This window comes from Gadus chalcogrammus, chromosome 18 (genome assembly GCF_026213295.1).
Source record: "Gadus chalcogrammus isolate NIFS_2021 chromosome 18, NIFS_Gcha_1.0, whole genome shotgun sequence".
NCBI classification, from domain to species: Eukaryota; Metazoa; Chordata; class Actinopteri; order Gadiformes; family Gadidae; genus Gadus; species Gadus chalcogrammus.
Genome location: NC_079429.1, coordinates 17,829,361 through 17,841,453, shown reverse-complemented (window position 1 = coordinate 17,841,453; position 12,093 = coordinate 17,829,361). Strand labels below are relative to the sequence as shown.

The 12,093-nt window shown below is 44.7% G+C and overlaps 1 long non-coding RNA gene across 1 annotated transcript; it reads left to right on the top strand.

The window, feature by feature from the left end:
• Positions 1-1,031: 1,031 nt before the first annotated feature.
• LOC130371278 (uncharacterized) lies at positions 1,032-10,445 on the top strand. The gene is made up of 3 exons (XR_008893168.1): positions 1,032-3,570; positions 9,667-9,775; positions 10,152-10,445. It is a non-coding gene; the product is annotated as an uncharacterized LOC130371278 (long non-coding RNA).
• The last annotated feature ends 1,648 nt before the right edge of the window (positions 10,446-12,093 follow it).

The following is a 12,093-nucleotide window of genomic DNA, read 5'->3' as shown; positions in this document are numbered from 1 at the left end:
ACAGTACTGAATTATGACTACTGACTAACTACTAAACAAAAAACAGCAACTACATAAACTGCAACCTCCTGAACAAAAAAACAACTGCCCAGCACTCATAGCTCTATGGCTGTTAACACTGTGGGCCCTATCTTGCATCCGGCGCAAGTGACTTGGTCACTGGCGCATGTGTCGTTGCTAGTTTACAACTGGCGCAGAGCGTTCTTTTCCCACCACCGCCACTCGCCGGTAAATTAGGGATTGATCATGCGCCCCAAGGGGCGGTTCGGCGGAAGGAGGAGGCGTGTTCTGGCGCAAACGGTATTTTGCCGTTTCTGAATACCATTGCGCTACTGACCAGGAAATACCTGGTTTAAAGTCAGTGGCACGTTGTTCAGATGCTATTTTAAGGGCGCATGCATACATGCGCATGCGATGCATACGGATTGCTTGTGCACCTCGCGCATACACTTTGCTTCTCCCATCTACCTAGCCGCACATTCTTGGTAAATTATTTGGGAAAGAACAGCTGATGCAGCGGTAATAATAACTTTTAAATCAATGCATCTGCAAACAGCGTACAGCAAACACATATTTTCTTGACCAGTGTTGGGGGTAACGCGTTAGAGTACTCGTATTCGTTTTTTTCAGTAACGAGTAACCTAACGCGTTAGTTTTGCGAATTCAGTAATCAGTAACTCGTTAATTTCCAAAATAACCACTCGTTACTCCGTTACTTTAAGAATTTCCCTCGATAAGGAAAGTCCCGGGTTTTCTGCATTTAGTCAGATGCTGCTGCCCTGCTCCTTGTCTCTGTCTCTGTCTCTGTCTCTGTCTCTGTCTCTGTCTCTGTCTCTCTCTCTCTCTCTCTCTCTCTCTCTCTCTCTCTCTCTCTCTCTCTCTCTCTCTCTCTCTCTCTCTCTCTCTCTCTCTCTCTCTCTCTCTCTCTCTCTCTCTCTCTCTCTCTCTCTCTCTCTCTCTCTCTCTCTCTGCGCGCGCACACCTGTGTGTGTAAGCTACGTGTGTTTGTACCGCGGCAAGATGGCCGAGAAGATAGCCTTAGATTCCTGGAGGTACGCTCATTATTTTGAGTTGCAGAGCGAAAAGGACAAGAAGAACATAGTGGTCAAATGCAATCTGTGTGTAGGTGGAAAACTTCTGTCAACTGCCAAAAACTCAACCTCGAATTAAAAAAAACATCTCTCCTCAAAACACCCCTCCACCAAGTTGGTCGGACTTCCTGCCGAGGGAATGGAGGACAGTGGTGGTGCTCTGGCTGCTAAGCAACAGCGTCTTAGTTTTAGTGCTAGCTCGGCTGTGGCTAAAACGGTGTCCGCCAGTGAAATCCACAAGCTTGTGGCTGGTTACGTAGTTGAGGAGATGCTCCCTATTTCTACTGTTGAGTCTCCATCTTTTCGTAGAATAATCAATAAAATACCAACGACAAGCAAAACAGGGGAAGCGATGCCGGATCGAAAAACCTTTGCCAATTACTTAGACAGGCGGGTCACTCCAGGCTGCTGCAGTCATCGTCACTGTCGCTGCTAGTTGTATCATCCAGGATGACCGGTGAAGGACTCGGAGGAGGAAGACTGAACTGCTGGGGACCTGGAATGTAGAAGATCATCGTTAAGCGTACAATTTGGTAACATGGGTAATGTTTGGCTTTCTTGCTTTCTAAATCAAGCTTATGGTATTAATGCCATTGACTTGAATATTATTCTGTTCAATATCAATGATGAAGCCCTGTGATAGTTTTAGCAGCATTTTCTCTCAACACGTGGCTACTGATTGATGTGCTAACTAGCTTTTTTAATCTCTAGTGCTAGTTAGATGTTTGCCAAGAGTTAGTGGGAGACTTTCCCACTTCCTTACTAAATTCGTTCAAATTCGCTCATCATCATTGTTCTAAAATTAAAGAAATAGTGTTGAGCAAAGAAGACAAGTTTGAGGGGAAAATAACATCCCTGAGACCGACGTCGTACAGTAGCCTAGTTATGCTATTTTGCAACCATGCTTTTGGCGATAACGGGAAACGTGCTTTCTACATTTTATGGTGAAATCCAAACATTACTTACCGATTTTAAGAACTACGATTAAAGTTACCAATTGCAAGTGGGAAATGTAAAAAACGTGTGGATAGGATATTGTGCCAATTTGCCATTTGGGGAGTTTATTTTTTTTGTCATTACGTTTAGAATTGACTTTATATCTTGTCTTTCCATAAGATGCAAGGAATATGGCTACATGGGTTTATATTAGAGGGCAAATGTTAAAGAAATACAAGTCAGATAGTACATGTACCCACCATTGACAGGAGTGCCACAACGCGTTTCACCCAATGCGTCTTCAGGTTCGAACCTGAAAACGCATTGGGCGAAACGCGTTGTTCGCTCCTAAAAATAAAGAGAAAAAAGAACAGTATCCAGTGTGCGGTGTTTAATGAACTTTTCATATTTGATCACGTTTTCCTGCCTAACACCTGCACCTGGAAAGCTGAAGGGTTGTGCACAAGGACTTTCATGCACTTGGATCTTTGGTAATGCATTGTAGCAAAGAACTGAAATATATCAGTATTATAGAAGTCATGACTATACCAGGGCCTTTTCCTGGGATTTCTCCCTCAGAAGATCCTCCACCCTTTGAAGGTCTTCCTCGCAGTTCATTGGGAACTTAAATTCCTCAGATAGAGTGTCTGCTGCTGCTGCTGCTGTAGTTTTTTGCCTAGTAAGGGCCTGGAGGAGGAGGTTGTTCTGCCTCACCAAGGCCTTCAACTCCTCCACAGCACGCAGGAGTGCATGATCCCGTTCTACAGGACAGAAAAACATCATGACTGTCATGTCAAGACCCTTTGCTAAAATTAACAGACTTAAGTTTAAACAGATTTTCAGTATTGCTGTGTAAGGCCAGATGTTTGTGTACCGAATTGACTTTGAATGTTGCCAGAGATCTGGGCAGAGCCTGTTCAAGAGCAGCTGATGTGTGGGCAGCAACTGTAGGCAAGAAGATGTATATTTATAATCAGAGTAGTCAGTGTATTGAAGTTCATTACATTCAAATTTCCCAGATTCGAGACATTCAAAAGAGATAGTGAGTAGAATAGCAGAATTCAGATTTGGAATGATGTGTTATACCTTTATGTATGTCCTGCTGTGATGATCTAAAAGCAGGTGGGGAAAGCAGGGGCTTGTGGAGGACTCCTTTTTTTTCTTTTTTCTTAGCCCTATACATTGGAACAGTACAAGAGTATGAACAACAACAGTTTTGTAAGACTGCAAACTTGCCAATCACAAAATGTCTTTATGTGAGTGATAATGCATGGCCATCTGTAATCAGACCTTGTATGCTTCTCCCCCTCATCTGCAGGCACAGTTTCTTTCAGCTTTGAGGAAGGGCTGCATTAGAAAATAAATCACTCAATAAGCATGCATTGTTTTGTGTAGCTGATGGTTTTCATAGTATAGATTACTGCACAGTGCTTAAATTCTCCTTTTACCCCCTTCATCATCTGATGTCAGGGTGCTCCTGGTTTGGGCTTTTTTCAGGTTCATACGCGCTGCATCATAATTGGCTGTTGAAGACAACAATGAAGTGAGTAAAGCTTTTAAAGCCTAAGGGGAGAAAAGTGGTACATCCTACTTTTGTCTGTCTCACCACTGTTTCACCACCTCCACAAAAAACTCTCCCCAGGTCTCATCTGGCATAGCGCTTTGGATGACTGCAACTTTCGTCCGCTTGGTGTCTTTATACGGTGGCCAAAAAGACACCTTGCCATCCAAACTTAGCCACGAGGAAGGCACAACCTCCACCTCGTTTGACTCGGTAAAATCCACTACCGCATACATCTAAACAGAAAATAAGTTTTGAAAAAGTTGAACACATTGAATTTAGATAACCGATTTAATTGATTGAAATATGAATCATTTTTAAATTAATTTAGTTGTGGTTGAGTGGAAATGCCACAAGTTTGTTCTTGTATTCTAACGTGACCATCTTAAAGTCAATATCTTTAACGGCAATTGACGTGGTCTCTTCTGCCAGGTTCCCAACCACAGCTGTCCCCAGTGCAGTTGAATCAACAGGGTGGTTGAAAAATGGACGTTGGTCTAAATATTGCCTCGCCACAAAAGACGTACCACCAAGTGTCCTGCTAATTGCCTCTATTTTAAAAGTGGCACCACCACACGAAACTGTGTTGTTCCCATCCTTTGTGGACAGGGTAAATCTATCAGTGGCGTACTGTGTTGTTGAGGGTGAACTTTGGTTATGGGAAGATGGACAGACTGGGTTGATGCTGGATTTTTCCGTTAATCGTTTAACAATTTGTTGTAATGTCTGGTTTGGCTTTCTAATTAGTTTCTTTAATTTATACAAGAAATTTTCGAAGGGAAAGGCTGAAATTTGGGGTAGTGGGCCATATTTTCTAACATCACTTGCCAGGTGGATCAAGCTGTGGACGTTATACACCAAAAAGTCCCCATAGATGAAAATTCTGAACGAAAACTACCAGGAGATTTTCCGCATAGTCACAATAACGGTGGTGGAGACGGGGGGAACATAAAATTGTAATTGCTACGTGGAGTAACAGAAAATGTTGATACATGTGTTTTGGTAGTTTTTTTTTTAATGCAATGGGGCCAGTGTAGAGTAAAAAAGTCCTAAATTCAGTGGCCTTCCACCGATCAACCTCACGGATGGACCTTCCCTTGCGTCCAAACTCCTTTGGCAGCCTCTTGCCCAATTTGATTAAGTTCTCCGAAATAATGCAGATGGATTGACTCCCAATGCGGGTTGGAAGGGGCCCTCTCTGCCACAGCCAGATCAACTTTCTCATCACTCCTAGGCACACCAGGTGCATAAAGTCCAGCACAAATTGGGTCACCAAGCCTACATCTAGGTGTTGTAATGGACTGTCGCCCTCTTTGTGATGTTCCTGGTTGACTTTTGTGGCAAAACTGTCATCGGTTCTGAGAACCGCATCTGTTTCGGAGTAATTTTTTCAAGTTCTAGTGTTTTTATTTGTCACATACAATAAATTGAAGTGAAATGTTAAAGGGTCAATGCTCCACACTGTGCAAAAATAAATAAATAAAAATAAATAAAAATAAAATAAATTAGTTAATTTATTTAGATAAAATAAAAAATGTAAATAAAATCAAATTAAAAAATAAGGTGTTGAATTAAAATTTTGAATTCAAGTGTCTCACTGCCTGTGGATAAAAACTTCTCTTCAGTCTCTCAGTCCTTGAGTTAAGGCTTCGTAGGCGTCTACCCGACGGCAGCAGGGTGAAGAGGCTGGCATTGGGGTGTGTGTCATCCCTCCTGATGTTTTTTGCCCTCGACTCCACCCTCTTGTGGTAGATGTCCTTCACGTTGGGTAGGGACGCTCTGATAGTCCGCTCAGCTGAGCGCACCACCCTCTGTAGGTTGGCCTGGTCTTGAGTGGTACAGCTTCCGTACCAGACGGAGATGCATCCTGTGAGGACGCTCTCCACGGCTGAGGAGTAGAAGGTCTTCAGGATGGAAGGGGTGACCTTGAATTTCCTCAGCCTCCGGAGGAAGTACAGTCGCTGCCTAGATGACTTTGTCACATGTTGTGTGTGGAGGGTCCAGGTTAGGTCTTCAGTGATGTGCACACCCAGGTACTTAAAACTAGGAACCCTCTCCACAGGCTCCCCGTTGATGATGAGGGGGGTGAACCCGCTGTCCTGCTTCCGCCGGAAGTCCACCACCATTTCCTTTGTCTTTTTTATATTTAGGGCCAAATTGTTGGACTGACACCACAGTGCCAGGTCTGCCACTTGGTTCTGGTAGGGCTGCTCGTTGTTATCAGAGATAAGACCCAGCACCACAGTGTCGTCTGCAAATGTAATGATGGAGGTTGAACTTCCGGAGGCTGTGCAGTCATAAGTGTAGATGTTGTACAGCAGCGGGCTCAGAACACAACCCTGGGGGGAACTGATGTTGAGGGTCAGCGGCCCAGAGGTTACACCACCCTCCACTTTCACCACCTGGGGGCGGTCAGTAAGGAAGCTGAGCACCCAGTTGCACATTTGGGTGTTGATCCCCAGCGACCTCATCTTGTCGATCACGCGGAGGGGGACTATGGTATTGAAAGCTGAACTGTAATCAATGAACAGCATCCTCACATAGTTCCCCCCCCACCATCCAGATGAGTAAGAGTGGTGTTTAGCAGGTTGGAGATGGCATCGTCTCTGCTTCTGTTTGCTTTGTAAGCAAACTGGAGGGGGTCGAACGAGTTTGGCAGGGAGGTGCAGATGTAATTTTTCACCAGCCTTTCGAAACATTTCATCACTGCAGAGGTCAGGGCCACTGGACGGTAATCGTTCAAACATGATGGTTTACTATTTTTGGGCACCGGTACAATGATAGACTTTTTAAAGCAAGATGGGACGACAGCTTGGGCCAGGGATGTATTAAAGATCATGGTGTACACTGGAGCTAGTTGGACAGCACAGGATTTAAGGACCCTTTCAGGGATCTGGTCAGGCCCGGCAGCCTTTTTCCCATTTACCCCTTTGAACACCCTCCTCACATCACTCTTGCTTACTATGAAGGGGGGTTTGGTGTTATTCCCAAACATGTCGGCCATGACTACCATTGAGTTATGATCTTCACTCTCCATCTCAAACCGTGCAAAGAAAGTGTTGAGTTCATCAGCAAGGGAGGGGTCAGAGCTACACATCGAGCCGGCCTTGTTCTTAAAGTCTGTCATTATTCGCAGGCCCTTCCACACACTAGCGGGGTCACCAGCGGTGAAGTCGGCTTCCACTTTGTCCTTATATCGGCACTTTGCAGCTTTTACGACCTTCCTTAGGCCATAAGCAGCCACTTTGTAGTCCAACATGTCCCCCGTAGTAATCCCAACATTATAGGCAGCAGTACGCGCTGAAAGTGCTGCTCTGACAGTTCCATCTACCCATGGCTTCTGATTTGGGAAAACTTTTATTTTGACTGATGGTATAATGTCATTTACCAGTAGGTGTATGTAGTTCCCGACTACTTCCGCAAACTCACTGACGTTGTCGGAGGACTCCCGGAACATTTCCCAGTCAGCGTTGTCAAGCGCGTCTTGCAGCAAGCCTTCTGATTGGTCATTCCAACGTTTTACTTTTTTAGTCACCACAGCTTCGTGAAGGATCTTTTGCTTGTATTTAGGGAGAAGGAAGATGGCAACGTGATCGGACTTTCTGAATGCAGGCAGGGGGATAGCCTTGTAGCTGTCCTTGAACGAGTGTAGCAGTGATCCAAGGTGTTGTCTCCTCGCGTCGGGAATTGGATATGCTGTTTAAATTCAGGCAGGCCCCGGGAAAGTTTGGCTTTGTTAAAATCACCGAGAACGATGATAGCAGCTGCCGGATGACGATGTTGTTGTTTGTTTATCACCTCCTGCAGCTCGGATATGGCAGTATCTGTGTTGGCTTGTGGGGGGATGTAAACCGCGGTGGTGATGATTGCGGTGAACTCAAAGGGGTAGATAGTGGGGGCGGCACATAATGGACAGATGTTCCTGATGGGGAGTACAGCCCTGGGAGAGAACGGTAATGTTCCTCGGATCACACCACTTGTTGTTAGTCATGAAACAAACTCCTCCACCCTTGGACTTTCCGGACTCTTCCGTTCTATCCATGCGAGTGATGGAGAAATGCTCGGCGGGTGTAACAGAGTGATCCGGGATAGATGGGGACAGCCAGGATTCGGTAAAACATAAAATGCTACAATCTCTGACGTCACGCTGGAAGGCAATCCTTGCTCTAATATCATCCATCTTATTCTCTAGATACTGGACATTTGCTAGCAGAATACTGGGCAAAGGTGGATGGTTTACCTTCCTCCTCAGTCTGTCCCGGATCCCCCCTCTTCTCCCTCTGTGTTTTGACCGTTTCCAGGGCTTGTCGCTATTACTGTTATGACCGTCAGTTTGTCGGAGAATCTCAGCTGGAAACGCCGACTTGCTGTCAAAAAGCGTGCTAACATAAAATATGCCGCACTGATCCCTTATTTCTAAAAGCATTTGGTGATCATATGTGATCATACTAAAAGTCACATCAGTAAAAAAGATTAAATATAAAAAAAAGGTAAAATGCACAATCTAAACATTGAGACCCTGACGGCGTCTGGACACAGCCGCGCCGTCACCATGGCAAAAATGTAGGCGTTGGTTCGCCCATGAGCCCTCTTGCATGCACCTTTCGCAGCCGTAATAGGAATTGTGTGCTTTTATGTATTTTAGAAATGCCCTTGCCGGTGCATCACAGACAAAACAGGAAATTTCGATTTTAATTTTTTTTGACTGATACTCCAAGCCATCAGATGCAAGCTTCCCCATCTCTGCCACAAAGTCAGAGAGGTACTCGCTTGCATCGGTTGGCTTGGAGTATCCACAATATAAACCAATTAGAAATGGGGATCTAATGGGGTCCTCTTCAATTAGTGCAAGAATTGGCCAAAATTGCTGGCTGCTGCTTTTAAAAAGGGGCAGGCCATCCACATTTATTTGTAGTTTTAGTGCTTGGTTTAGCTAAGTCCTGTTCTTGCATTCGGCCCAAGATCCCTTTTGCCACACCAAAATAGTGCATGTTCCCCCCAGCTTTTGGTACTATCACCGCATAAGTAGGGGTTGACAGGAGAGTGCGGCCGTCTTTTGGCAGTTTGGAATCTGGGAAGTGCTTGCGAAGCACGGAGAGCAGGCTGGAAATGTGGGAAATTGGTGTATTTGTTGTGATTGCCCATTCCTTGAGCTCATGTCTTAAGTCCCTTTGAAAACTGCCCCCCTCCTCTGAATCTGAGCCACTGCTAGAGCTCGACAAATCATTGAACTCCCAGTCATCCTCGCCAGAGGAGGCGCTCTCCTCTGATGCCATTACCCAATCCCCATCTCCGCTTTCAATTGCGTCGTCGTTGTCTATTTCGGTGTAAGCTGGGACACTTGGTGGTGTATCTAATGTGTCTGCGCCAGCGGCCAGGTTCCGCTGGCGCGGCATCCGTTCCTCTTTTAACATGCCTTCGCAGCGACCTCTTTGATAAAATTATTTTACTCTGCCATTTTTTGTAATTTTGCTGTCGTAAGAGGTAGGCTATAATTGAATTATTTTGTAGCGGCTAGACGGTAACCCGGCTGGCGGCTAGCTAGCTGGCTGGCGGCTAGCTACAGTTGTTAGCGAATTTGTGTACAACATTACGACTAGCGCTAGCAATTTAGCCGGTACTTTGTCAAACGGGTGGGGTTTGCCTTACCTTGGCTAAGTGAACCGGTTTACTTTGTTTTTTTTGGTATTGAATGCCGTGTTTACTGGACGATGTGAAGTTGTGGGCATCAAATTTGGTTGTTGGCAGGCAGCTGACGGTTATTTTTTGTTATATGGTCGCGAGCTTTGTTGGCAGGCAGCTGACGGTTATTTTTTGATGTTATATGGTCGCGAGCTTATTGCTGTTATTGTTGCATATCATATCAGTTTGGACCCGTTTCTCTAAAAAGAAAACATGCTACATCAGGGGTCCTGTACTGATGAAGCAATATTGTAAGCAAAGCAATAAAGTAGTGTTATCAGGGTAGCACCAGTGCTATCTTGTACTCATTTCCCTAATATGTGGTTTATCCCCCCCTGGTTTATCTGTCCCTACTCCCCCAATCCCTTAACCTCCCCATCTACCAATACTTTTCAGTTCCCATCTCTCAGACTTACCTGATCCTCCATCCAAACTCTGATGTTGGAATCCATGCTGTCCAGTCCATGTGAAGAGCACAGGAAGGCTTGTTGCAGCACACTTAATAGTAAGCTGTGTGTGTGTGTGTGTGTGTGTGTGTGTGTGTGTGTGTGTGTGTGTGTGTGTGTGTGTGTGTGTGTGTGTGTGTGTGTGTGTGTGTGTGTGTGTGTGTGTGTGTGAGAGAATGATGTGCGCTCCAGGGTTTGACATTAGCTTTTTAGCAACTGTTGTGACTTTTCTTTCCAAAGACTTACCTGTCAAAGTGAACACTGAGACCGAAATTGTTTCTAGCCACAACCAAGTTTTACCAGCGCTTTGCCGGTTGGCAGGTGCCAATGTCAAACCCTCATGTGTGCCCATGACTGTGTTTGACTGTTGATGAGCATGCATTGATATTAATCTCTCCTTATTCCATGTTGTGTACTGTGTCTGTTTTTACTCAGGTAGGGTATCACCATATGTCTGGTTGAGCTCCACAAAAGATCTCGTCTGGCTCAGCTGTTTGAAGCGCATCTACCTAAATGTGTCATTGTAAGGTGGTCTCCCTCTCTCCCTCCCTCCCTTATAACTCCTAGGCACACCAGGTGCAAAGTCCAGCACAAATTGGGTCACCAAGCCTACATCTAGGTGTTGTAATGGACTGTCCGCTTTTAAAGCCTAAGGGGAGAAAAGTGACCTGGGGGCATATCCCTTCCTTCAAGCAATCACCCTTGCGGAGGTACCTTCCCTTACACCCAAAGTCCTTTTCTGTACATAGTTTCTCATTTATTTATTTTGTCTGTTCAGTCAAATTGCAATGGTAAGATTGTATTTATATATTGCATTTCATTTTCATCAGTTGTTTGCACTGACATACACATGACAATTAAAACTTACGTTGTACAATTTTATACATCAGTGTTTTGCCTTTTTTTCTTGCTAATGAAACATCTTAGCCTGCAGTGAGCAGGGTCGATCAATCATTGTGTTTCAATGGGGTTCTTTGCTCTTTATTCCACTGTTCCCAACCAGGTCAAATGCAATCTCTCCATATAAGCCATTAACCTCACCATTTAAATCCATACGAAAACACCTGAGATTAATGCTTGGGGGGAAAGGGTCCCATTGTGAAGAGGGCCAACAAAGGTGTTTATAATTCTTTTGACAATTATGTATCAATTTGTTAAGTTAAAATCGTTAGATTGGTTTTGCAGGTAAGTGAACAGCCTGACTGCTTTGAGCCCTCAAACTTCAGCTACACTGTTGTGATGGTGGTTTCTGTTCTACTGTAGCATACAATAGGCCTACATAAAGAAGGCATTAAAAACAAAGGTGTTGGGGGGGGTGGGGGGGTCTTGCATCATGTGTGCTCAACATACAGCATGCTATTGCTGAAATGGCTTTTTTTTGGGGGGGGGGGGCAGCACGCTGTACCTATTGGGTTTTACATATTTAAGATCAATTGCTCCATGTTCATTAACTTGCACGTCTGCCTAAATGAAAGGGAAAGGGGAAAATCTTCTTTTTCAGATGAAAATGTATAACATTTCTGAAAAGTAAAAAAAAAATACAATGGTACAGCTCAAACGGGCAGTCATGGGTAAGCGGTTAGGGTGTCAGACTTGTATCCCAGAGGCATAAATGCAATTTCGTTGTGTGCCGTGTTCACTTGTGTGCTGTGGAGTGCTGTGTCACAATGACAATGGGAGTTGGAGTTTCCCAATGGGCTTTCACACAAATGTGCTTTTTTTTCTGGGAACTGCTGTACCTATTGGTTCAGGCTGTGTTTACAATCATTGCTTCTGTTACAATATAGAGCATTGCCTGCTCTATATTCAACTGAGCCAGGTCAAATTCAACCTCAATCCATCTATCACACATGTAAGCAGCCTGAGAGCTTGTTGGAAAGTGTACCACTGTGTGTGCCTAAAGGTGTTCATAACTGTTTTGCCAGCATAAAGAGTTCAAAGTAGGCTAAAGGAAAAACATGAAGGCCTACCCTACTGTGAGGGTTATAATTCATGCCAAGCTTGAGGTCAGTTGTTTGACGCCAAAAGCTTGGTGTTGGGCCAACGATGGACCAACAGTGGGTTGACGTTGGAAGTCCATGGATTAAAAAAAAGGTTCAATTCCACAGTGCTGAGTTAAAATGTTTAGAAAGTGATGAGCCTGTGACTTACAAAAAAATTCCTCTAACTCGTGATTTTTTTACGTCGGCTTTCTGACCAAACGCCAACGCTTGCTGCTGCTTGAGGTTGGGCCAACGATGGCCCGAGGGTGGTTTGACGCCAAAGCTTGGTGTTGAGCCAACGATGGCCCGACAATGTTTTGACGTTGGAAGTCGGGGATTAAAAAATACATTCAGACCGACTAAATAGTAAAGGGAAATGTTTAATTCGACAGCGC